The 10,595-nt window shown below is 39.6% G+C and overlaps 1 pseudogene; it reads right to left on the bottom strand.

Moving 5' to 3' along the window:
• Positions 1 to 208: 208 nt before the first annotated feature.
• Positions 209 to 519, bottom strand: LOC145535578 (non-histone chromosomal protein HMG-14 pseudogene; annotated as a pseudogene).
• Between the last annotated feature and the right edge of the window lie 10,076 nt (positions 520 to 10,595).

The following is a 10,595-nucleotide window of genomic DNA, read 5'->3' as shown; positions in this document are numbered from 1 at the left end:
TTGTATCAAAACAAAAACCAAAGCAAATCAAAACCAAAAAACCCACACAGCAAATGATTTCACTTGTTGAATAAAAACATTTGCACTTAACAAATGAGACGGAGAGACATTCCCTTCTTAAGAAGGTTTCTAAGGCTACTTAAAAAAAAGCTTGCATTTACAAAATAGTTGAGAAAAATAGTCCTATGACAGTGCAGAGATACAAGTTTCATTCATAGGACTCATTATCCGACTTGGCTTCTTTCTCTCCTGCTTCATGAGAGGCCAGATTCTGCTCGGTCTCTGTTATTTTCTGGCAGGTCAGTCTTTAGTTCCTTAGTCAGTCTCTTCAGCCTGTTTGCCATTGGTTTCCCTTTTCCCTTTTGTTTGCACTTTCTTGCCTGAGGATTTAGCCTTTCCTGCCGCCTTCTGGGGATTCATTTTCACATTTGCAGTAACAGGTTTAACTGACAACCTCGCACATCTCTTGGGCTCTCTCTTCACTGCACTTTGGACTGAACTGACCCTCCTCTGGGGCATCTTGACATGTGCCCAGTGCCTACAGGCTGCTTAGTGCAGAGACACTTCTGGGAGCGGGGATGCCAGTCTGTCCCTCCTTCCGCCCTCCAGTAACTTTTGAACACAATATTTGGACAACGACTTCAGGGTGAAGATGGAGAGAACCCTAAAAAAAATATTAAACTCTAGTTTGTAGGCTTCTTTTACTCAGAGGCATGGGTTTGCCATACTGAATTACTTTCTGTGTATTCTAGGATTGACCAAATACATAGATATATTGTAGACAAAGTCAGCCAGGTTTCTCGTTGTTGGAGAAGGAAGTTACAAATGGCAGAAGATGGGGAAGATAGAATGAACCATGTATTGTTGGATTGGATTTAGGGTGACCTAATGTATGCTAATATATGGATATGTAAATAGATATAGATGTATATGGGTGAATATGTGTGTCTACTTTCTAGCTTTGCTCACAGAGGGGATCTAGAAGGAATGGCACCCAAGAAACATTGGGCACATCTAATGCCCAGTGTTTCCAAATGCTCAAAGGAACCCAAAGTCATTGAATGGCTGATTTCAAGACTGGGCAAGAAAAAAAAAAAAGGCAAGATGAGTCTGTAATACCTTGGTGTGCCAGAAAGTAGGAAACTGTCCAAAGCATGAAGAGTATATGTCAAAAGGAAACAGGAACCATTTGTTAGGGACTTCCACCAACCAGGTGAAGGATAATTCAAGTTTCTAAATAAATGACAGTAAAAGATTTTATTTCATTAAATAAAATAAGAATCTATGAGTCCATATTAATGTAATAAATAAGAAATAAAAGGAGAAGGGGAAGATCCTTCTTAGAGTAGAATACCAACTAATCAATGTAGAAGCCAGAGAAAGACAAATATCATATGATATCACTTATATGTGGAATCTAAACTATGATGTGCATACTTGTATGCTAAATCGCTTCAGTCATGTCCACCTCTTTGAGACCCCCGTGGACTGCCGCCTGCCAGGCTCCTCTTTCCATGGGATTCTCCAGGCAATAATACTGGAGTGGATTGCCGAGCCCTCCTCTAGGGGATTTTCCCGACCCAGGGATAGAACCCAAGTGTCCTGCATTGCAGGCAGATACTTTACCATCAGGTAAAGAATTCTTTACCTACTTCCTTCTTCCCACCAGGGAAGCCCCTAAACTGTGACACAAATGAACTTATCTATGAAACAGAAATGGGCTCATAGACATACAGAACAGACCTGTGGTTGCCAGCAGGGAGAAGAGATGGAGGAAGGATGAAGTAGGAGTTTGGAGTTGATAGATGCAAACTATTATATATAGAATGGATAAACAACAAGGTCCTACTGTATAGCACAGGGAACTATATTCAATATCCTATGATAAACCATAATGGAAAAGAATATAAAAATAATTTATAAATGTGTATAACTGAATCACTTTGCTGTACAGCAAAAATTAACATAACAATGCAAATCAACTATACTTCAATAAAAAATAAATTTAAAAAGTTAACATAACCACTAATGGCACTGTTCAACATCATGTGTCCCCTGATAAGATGCATGAAGAACCCAAACTCGCTTCAGAGTTTTCCTGCCCAAAATGCATAATCTGAATATAAGTAGGAGTCAGCTGGTAAAGAATTTGCCTGCAATGCAAGAGACCCTGGTTTGATTCCTGAGTTGGGAAGATCCCCTGGAGAAGGGAAAGACTACCCACTCCAATATTCTAGCCTGGAGAATTCCATGGACTGTAAAGTCCATGGGGTCCCAAAAAGTCGGATACAACTGAGCAATTTTCACTTCACTTTCAAACCTCAGACAAACACAAACTGAGGGATATTCTATCTAGTCAGTGCTGTCAAAAAGTCTTAAAACATAAAATACTGTGTTTCAGGTTAAAGGAGGTTGAATAGACGTGACAGCTGAATGAATGCACCATGTGTTTCTGAATTTTGTTTCTAAAAAGAACATTATTGAGACAAGTAGCAAAATCTGAACTTGCTCTGTAGTTGTTCAGTCACCCAGTCCTGTCCAACTCTTTGCTACCCCATGGACTGCAGCATGCCAGGCCTCCCTGTCCCTCACCATCTCCCAAAGTTTGCCCAAGTTCATGTCCATTGCATTGGTGATGCCATCCAGCCATCTCATCTTCTGCCACCCTCTTTTCCTTCCGCCCTCAAACTTTCCCAGCATCAGGGACTTTTCAAATGAGGTCTGTAGACAGGTAAAAAATATTGTGTCAATGTTAATTTTCTGATTTTGATCAGAGTGCTGTTGTTATGTCAGATACTGTCTTTGCTTTTAGGAAATTATGTGGTGGTTTAGTCTCTAAGTCGTGTCCAATTCTTGTGACCCCATGGACTGTAGCCCATCAGGCTCTTCTGTCTGTGGGGTTTCCCAGGCAAGAATATTGAATGGTTTGCCTTGGAAATGAACAGAGATCATTCTGTCGTTTTTGAGATTGCATCCAAGTACTGCACCTGACGGGCCTCCTGAGAAATCTGTATGCAGGTCAAGAAGCAACAGTTAGAACCAGGCATCGAACAACAGACTGGTTCTAAATCGGGAAAGGAGTACGTCAAGGCTGTATTGTCACCCAGCTTATTTAACTTATATGCAGAATACATCATGTGAAATACTGGGCTGGATGAAGCACAAGCTGGAATCAAGATTGCCAGGAGAAATATCAATAACCTCAGATATGCAGATGATACCACCCTTATGGCAGAAAGCGAATAAGAACTAAAGAGCTCCTTGATGAAAGTGAAAGAGGAGAGTGAAAAAGTTGGCTTAAAGCTCAACATTCAGAAAACTAAGATCATGGCATCTGGTCCCATCACTTCATGGCAAATAGATGGAGAAACAGTGGAAACAGTGGCTGACTTTATTTCTTTGGGCTCCAAAATCACTGCGAATGGTGACTGCAGCCATGAAATTAAAAGACACTTGCTCCTTGAAAGGAAAGTTATGACCAACCTAAACAGCATATTAAAAAACAGAGACATTACTTTGCCAGCAAAGGTCTGTCTAGTCAAGGCTATGGTTTTTCCAGTGGTCATGTATGGATGTGAGAGTTGGACTATAAAGAAAGCTGAGCACCAAAGAATTGATGCTTTTGAACTGTGGTGTTGGAGAAGACTCTTGAGAGTCCCCTGGACAGCAAGGAGTTCCAACCAGTCCATCCGAAAGGAGATCAATCCTGATTATTCATTGGAAGGACTGATGTTGAAGCGGAAACTCCAATATTTGGCCACCTGATGTGAAGAACTGACTCATTTGAAAAGACCTTGATGCTGGGAAAGATTGAAGGCTGGAGGAAGAGGGGACAACAGAGTATGAAATGGTGGATGGCATCACCAACTCAACGGACATGAGTTTGAGCAGGCTCCCAGAGCCGGTAATGGACAGGGATACCTGGCATGCTGCAGTCTATGGGGTCGCAAAGAGTTGGACACGACTGAGTGGCTGAACTGAACTGATGGGGTATCTGCCCAATGCTATAAAGGAACAAAAAGAAAAAAATGTCTTGATTGGAGGGAAAGAGAGAGAGAAAAAACAGCATTATTTGCAAATAATATAATCCTCTAGCTAGTAAAAAGACACAGTCAGAAAATAATTATAATAAGTAAGCTGATGCAAGGGCTTCCTTGTGGCTCAGCAGTAACAAATCTGCCTGCCAATGCCTGCCAGTGCAGGAGAGGTAAGAGATGCAGATTCAATCCCTGGTTCGGGAAAATTCCCTGGAGAAGGAAATGGCAACCCACTCCAGTATTTTTGCCTGGAAAATCCCATGAACAGAGGAGCCAGGAGGGCTACTGTCCATGGGGTTGCAAAGAGTCGGACACAACTTAAAGACTAAACAACAACAATGAAAACAAGATAAGTTTGTTTTTGCAAGTTTGTCAGTAAGGTCAACTTACAAAAAATGAGAGCATTTTTTTTCTCACCAACAGTAACAAATCGTAAAGTGTTTTTAGAAAACCAAGATATCTTTTGGATTACAAGCTTACTTTTAGACCACAGTTCACCCACTTTCTGGCTGGGGGTTCTCAGGCATGTTGGGCAATCTTTCACAAGCTCAATTTCCTGCATCTGAAAAATGGGAATAATAATACCTTATAGAATGCTGTGAGGAAATGGTGTGGTCAGGTGTGTATAGAATTTAGCCTGGACTAGATATTCCATCTGTGGCAGCTCCTTTTTTTTCTCAGTGTCTTTGCTGAAAAGAGAAGTTGGTTGTCAGGGTTTCACTCACTGCTCCTTTTTTGCAGATTGTTGCTCAGTTTTCTGTTCCTGATGATATATCTTTTGGATATTGTGCTGTTCAGTTGATGCACGTCCTTAGTGCTTTACATAATATTGTGCTTTACCTCATATTAAATTCAGTACTTTACATAATATAAAAAAGGACAGAACTACCTTGGAGATAATCTGAATTTCTGGTCATTTTGTCCTAGATTGTGAATTTGCCTTTCCTACTTCCATCCAGCCTCTTGTCTGTTTGTGTGGCTGTCTCATTAACCTCAGTTATCAGAGCATCTAGAAAGAGTGAAGTAACTCACTAAATTAGTAGTCTGTAGTTCAAAGGGCAATTGTTTTATGTAAGTGTTTTAAAAGATTCATATCCTCCCAAACATAAGCAAATCAGTAAATCTGTCCAGTCTAAGTGTGTTATGATTAGGCTGGATTAACCTCCTTCCATTAAAAGAAAAATGCAGAACTTTGTCCTGCAGCCAAAGGGAACTGGTTAATGTCCATCAGGGATTGACAAAGTAGTTGTTTGGTCCTAGGCTGACATTTCATTTTCCAGCCTTGGGGTTTGTTCATGAAATTGGTGTGAGCCTTAGAGTCTGCTGAGAGCACACAAAGGATGTGTGTGTGTGTGTGTGTGTGTGTGTGTGTGTGTGTGTGTGTGTTTGCTTCAGTAGGAGGGGTCTGTCTGTGACCTTGAAGGTTCATAGAGAGGTCATGACAAGTAACCAAGGATCATAATAATAATTAAGAATTACAATGTGTTTATAATGCTGAGGCCCTATTTTAAGTGCTTCCTAAGTCTTCATTCATTTAATGCTCACAACAATCCTGTCAGGTAGTTATGATTATTATTCCTATTTTATTTATTTTTTAACTTATTTTATATTGGTGGATAGTTGATTAACAATGTTGTGTTAGCTCCAGGTGTACAGCAAAGTGATTCATTTACTGACATCCATACCTACTCTTTTTCAATATTCCCATTTTATAGATGAGGATCCTGAGGCCCAGAGAAGTGACTTGCCCATGGTCAGAGTCGGCATAGAAACTAAGATGGCCAGCTTCAAAACTGATACCATTAACTATTATGCTGCCTCTTGCATAATGATGTGGGCTATGAAGCATTCAAATGGCTTTTCATTAACACTAAAGCTGAATTCTTGCATTTTTTTTCGAATTTTTTTATGGTAAAACACATATACTATAAAATTTACCATCTTAACATTTTAAGTGTATAGTTCAGTGGTATAAAATACTGCTTTTCTTTTTAAATTTATTTTTTCTCCCCCCGAGCTTTACTGAGGTCTGACTGACAAACAAAAATAGAATATACTTATTTAGAGTGTACATTCTTCATCCAAGTAGCCCAGGTAAAGGTTGCCCAGCAAGGAGACAGCAAGGTATATTCCTCCACAGACTTGCCACTGACAGAGGCAACCTGGCTCAACAGGGATGTCTCCTAGTCAAGCCTGGGGGGGTTCTGCTTTCAATCCCAGCAGAACACGTGTCTGACCCCAGGACCTCACACCATCAGCCCCAGAGGTTGGAGTAGAGGCCACTGTGATTGAGGCTAGCAGTGGCAGTTGCAGCAGACAGAGGCTGGCTCTTGAAAACTGCCTGGGGAGCTTCTGCGTGAGTTTTTTAGGGTGAGCAGAGTTCAAGCTGATAATTCAGAAGTGTCCCAGAACAACGCTGAAGTGACATCCATGCAGAGGGGAACAGGAGAAAGAGAGAAAGCAGAGAAGTCCGGGGCCCAACCCCCAGGATGGCTCTGCTGCAGGTCAGTGTGAAAGCAGTTATCTCTCTGAAGAGAAACTGAGATGGTATTACAGTGAAAGCAGCCACTTTGAGAGCAGCCTACTGACAAGGAGCTCAGCTGGGAAGGTAGGGCAGTGCTCCTGAGCACCTGAGATGCTGGGGCACCACTTCCATCTAAACTGGACCTTAGGGAGGAGCCACATGCCAAGAGCTATCCCGACTCTGAATCTTCTATTGGACTGGTCCCTGTGTCTTCCAACACACAAGATATGGCTGCTGACATCATTAGCTGCTGTTTGCTGATTTAAATGGTGTCGGTAAGCGTAGTATGCATTCTATTTGTGTTGAATCTTTTATTCCTGAAGCTAGTTGCTTGCTTCTCACTTTACAAAGTATTTCTTTGATGTGATGCAGGCCCCTAAAGAAAGTAGCTAAATAAACCATTGACTACAAAACTCAGACTCCACACAAGTACGTTGTGATAACTTGCTGACCATTAGTAAAAGATTTTTATCTGCCATTTTCCCTATTGGGGGAGGGCTGGAGAGGAAAATACCTCTGAAAATCCATCCTAAATTTAGCAATCAGTAATTGTACCAAAGCAAATGCAGGAGGAGTACTTTTTGCCCTGATCTTCAATTGCACGAAAGACCTTTGCTTTTGTGCCTCCTCATTAGAAAGTGTCTTTACTGACAGGACATTGTATCTTATGCCTTGAAGAGGGAAGGAGAAAAAGTATGTCATAAATTAGAGTTACACTTGTCTGGGATGTCATTCTCAATTGTTAATTCAAGCAAGGGGCTTATCTATTAATAGCTTTTTGTCTAATGGAATAAAGGCATCTTATAGCTTGTCTATATTCAAATTGATTTCCTCTTACCAAATAACAAGTGCAAATGACTGCTCAACATGGGTTGATTGATACCATACCCAAAGGCCACTGACTCTGAAGATCCCAGCTGTTGAAAATCTCAAAAATATTTTGGCCCATTGGCCCACAGTGGAATCCCAGTGGGAAGATGGGGGAGCAACTCCCACCCTACAGAAAAGAGATAGACTCCATTAGTGCTCTGATAGCTGTTGCTGTTTAGTTGCTAAGTCATGTCCATCTCTTTTGCGACCCCATGGACTGTAGCCTGCCAAGCTCCTCTGTCCATGGGATTTCCCAGGCAAGAATACCAGAGTGGGTTGCCATTTCATTCTCCAGGGGATTTTCCTGAGCCAGGGATCCAACCTGAGTCTCCTCTTGGCAGGAAGATTCTTTACTGCTGAGCCACCTGGGAAACCCCCTGAAAGGTGTTCCTGGGATCCAAATGGACCCTGTGGTGATGGGGCTTTCTGTTCTCTCCCTTCCTTTGCTGACATCCTCTCCTCTTAAGCCATCCACCTCCTTCTCCTCTTCTCTCTCCTATCTTTACCTTTCCTCCACTGGCCACTTTGCTCTTCTCAATTTCTTCTTTTCCCTCGCCTTTTCGTTTTGAGTTTTCCCTATTGTCATGACAGAGTTTAATTTGCTTTTACCTAATGAATAACCTTGTTGAACATATTTGCATGGTTTATTTGCCATCCTTATATCTTCTTTGCCATCTTTTCAAATTAGGTTGTTTGCTTTCTTATGCTGGAGTTTCTCTTTCTGTCTCTGTCTCTTTCTCTCTATAGATACATCTATAGATAGACATATGTATATATAGATATATACAGATATATCTATAAATAGATAGATATAGACACACACTGGATCAAGTTCCTCGGCAGATTTTTTATTACAATTATTTTCTCCCATTCTGTGCTTCATATTTTCATTTTTTTTAGCATTTACTTTTGAAGAATAGAAGTTTTAAATTTTGATGAAACCAGATTTAACATAAAAGCATGAACCATAAAAGGATATAAATAGATAAACTGGACTTCATAAAAGTTAAAAATTGCTGGTCTCTGAAAAAAAAGAAAACAAAACAAAAAAAATTGCTGGTCTTTGAAAGTATTTATTTAAAGAGGAAGAAATTAAAAATTTTCTTTTTTAATAAAGAAAGGAAGGGGCTAACCACATATTTGGAGGAAATATTTGCAAAACATATATGATAAAGGATTTGTATTCAGGAAACATATGACACTCTTGCTATCAATAGTTGGAAGATAAACAATTAAATTTTTAAAAGAAAGAATATTTGAATAGACATTAACCAAAGAAGAATACATGGATGATCAATAAGTACATGAAAAGATGCTCAATGTCTTTAGTTATTAAGGAGATACAAATTAAACTACCATGAGATACCACTACACACCTACTGCAATGACTTAATATCTAAAACAAGACAAAAACTTACCTGTGGTAGTAAGCAGGGAACTCTTCTATATTTTTGGTAGCAATGCAAAGTAATAAGCCATTAAAAAAACAATTTGACAATTTCTTATTAAGCATACACTTATGATACACACATACATACATATATATGCATGTTTCCTATTAATCCAATTCTTAGTTAGTCACCCAAGAGAAATTCAGAACAGAGATCTGTATGCAAATGTTCACAAAAGCTTTATTCATAAAAGCCAAAAATTTAGAACAAATCAAATGTCTGTCATTTGGGAACTGATAAACAAATTGTGGTACAGTTGTACAATGGACTACTACTCAGCAATAAAAAAGAGAATGAACAACTAATACAACATTGGAGGGTATCAAAAGTCTGATGACTAAAAGAACTCATACAAAAGACTACATATTATATGTTTCCATTTATATGGCACTCTAGAAAAGGCAAAGCCACAGAGACAGAAAACAGATCAGGGTTTGAGAGGGGACTGACTTTAATAGGGGCACAAATGAACTCTTTGATGTGGTGAAAATAGTTTGGATCTTGACTAGGATTGTAGTTACGTGACTGTTTATGTTTCTCAAAACTCACTAACATGTGTACTTTGAAAGAGTAAATTTTACCTTATGCAAATTATTTCTCAAAAATCTAATTGAAAAAATTATAAAGCACACAGATGTGGTTTGGGATCCTTCTGTCCATTTGGGGCCTCTGCACCCCCGTTGTTCCTGACTGTCCAAGGCTTACTCTGTGCACCTCCCAGCACCATGGTTCCCAGACCTGTCCTACTGAAGTTCTCTGACCTTCCCTCTACCAACCTCAATCAAATTTACTTCTCCATCTCACCTTCCCATAACCTGCAGTTTTCAGCTAGCTTACCAAGGTGAAAATTTTCAGCCCTATCATTTTCCAAAAAAAAAAAAAAAAATCCTCTTTTTAGCCCTTGTTGGTGGCCATTTCCTACAGTTGCTTCTTCCACATTAAGGGAACTCAGTGGGCCCTTCTGAAGAATACATGTTGAGAGCAGATATCAGCTCCGATATTGGCCAAAAAGTTAGTTGTGGGGTGGTTTCAGGACTCCTTTAACTATATCATGCCCAAGACAAAACTCTAGGTATAAAATGGTCTCTGACTACAGATACGGAAAGTACCATAATACGTTAGGAACACCTGAGAATGGGCTACAGGTGGAATTTAGTTTTCAACTTTAAATATAAATAAGCTCTTAGTTTTAATACTTTTCACCTAATGATAACTGTACCTTTATCTTTGTAAACTCCTGCAACCTGTATGTCTCTCTTAAATTCTCAACTAAAACCCTGCTACTTCCACACTTTTCTTTGTCCATGTTCCAAGGTCCTCTCATTCTGGGGGAGAAAACGCTAACCATTATGCTAAAAGTAAAAGTGAATCTCTAGCAAATTGCCACCTCTGTAACAAAACCTCTATAACAAAAAATTTCAAAGCTCCAGTTTTTATATGCTGCAATTAGATTTCTAGGACTTACCCATCTTGCATAACTGAAACTTGTACACTTTGACTAATAGCTCTCCATCTCTTCTTTCCAGACCCTCTGGTAACCAATATTTTAATTTCTGTTTCTATAAATTTGATTGTTTTAGATAGCTAATAGTACTTAAAAATTGCCAAAAGGGTGAACTTTATGTTAGGTGTCCTTATCATATTAAACAAACAAATAAGGTGGGAGAGAACTTTTGGAAATAATGAGTAGGTTTGAGGTGTTGATTGTGGTGA

Source organism: Giraffa tippelskirchi, chromosome X (assembly GCF_054371585.1).
Source record: "Giraffa tippelskirchi isolate mGirTip1 chromosome X, T2T-mGirTip1v1.2.pri, whole genome shotgun sequence".
NCBI classification, from domain to species: domain Eukaryota; kingdom Metazoa; phylum Chordata; class Mammalia; order Artiodactyla; family Giraffidae; genus Giraffa; species Giraffa tippelskirchi.
Note: the sequence above shows the minus strand (reverse complement) of the source record. Positions and strands in the feature narration are given on the sequence as shown.